Genomic DNA, 610 nt, shown 5'->3' on the forward strand with positions numbered 1-610 from the left:
AAAACCTCCCAAAGTCCGAAGTTCATCAACCAATCATTATGCACGTAGGCTCCCAAGTTCGAAGATTCGATAGGCGTACCATTCCGTCGTTCCCTTTACCTCCGGCCCGAAATAAATCCGCCACAACGGGAAATTGCAAATATTTTCAACAATTTTTCGAAGTTGAAAAATCCAGAAATAGTCGGTTAAAGTGCTCAACTCTGCGAATCTAATTGGCCCACTCAATGAAAAATAAACTCTGATTTCATCAAAGCAGAATGTTTTCAAGACTTCATGTTGAATTCAAGATAAAATCGTACGGATACAGATCAATTATCCGAATAAATAGAATGATGATCGCTTTTGAGCGGCAAAATTTGCATGGCGCGATTCCCATGATTTACCTGACGTCTGACCAACGCCGGGCAGTAGTGGACCACCTCCTCTTGCGTGTGGTGAAGCAACCGTGCCAGCTCCAACGTGGTGCTATAAAGGAAGTAGCTCGCATCTTCGGCCGCAATCGGCACACCATTGGCGACATCTGGAAGCGTGCGAATGTGTCGTTGCGCGAAGAGGACCTTCTTGCGCGAGAGGTCGTCTGCAATGACATGTCGAGCCAAAAGAAAGGACG

Source organism: Aphanomyces invadans (assembly GCF_000520115.1).
Source record: "Aphanomyces invadans strain NJM9701 unplaced genomic scaffold supercont1.3, whole genome shotgun sequence".
In the NCBI taxonomy this organism is placed as follows: Eukaryota; Oomycota; class Saprolegniomycetes; order Saprolegniales; family Verrucalvaceae; genus Aphanomyces; species Aphanomyces invadans.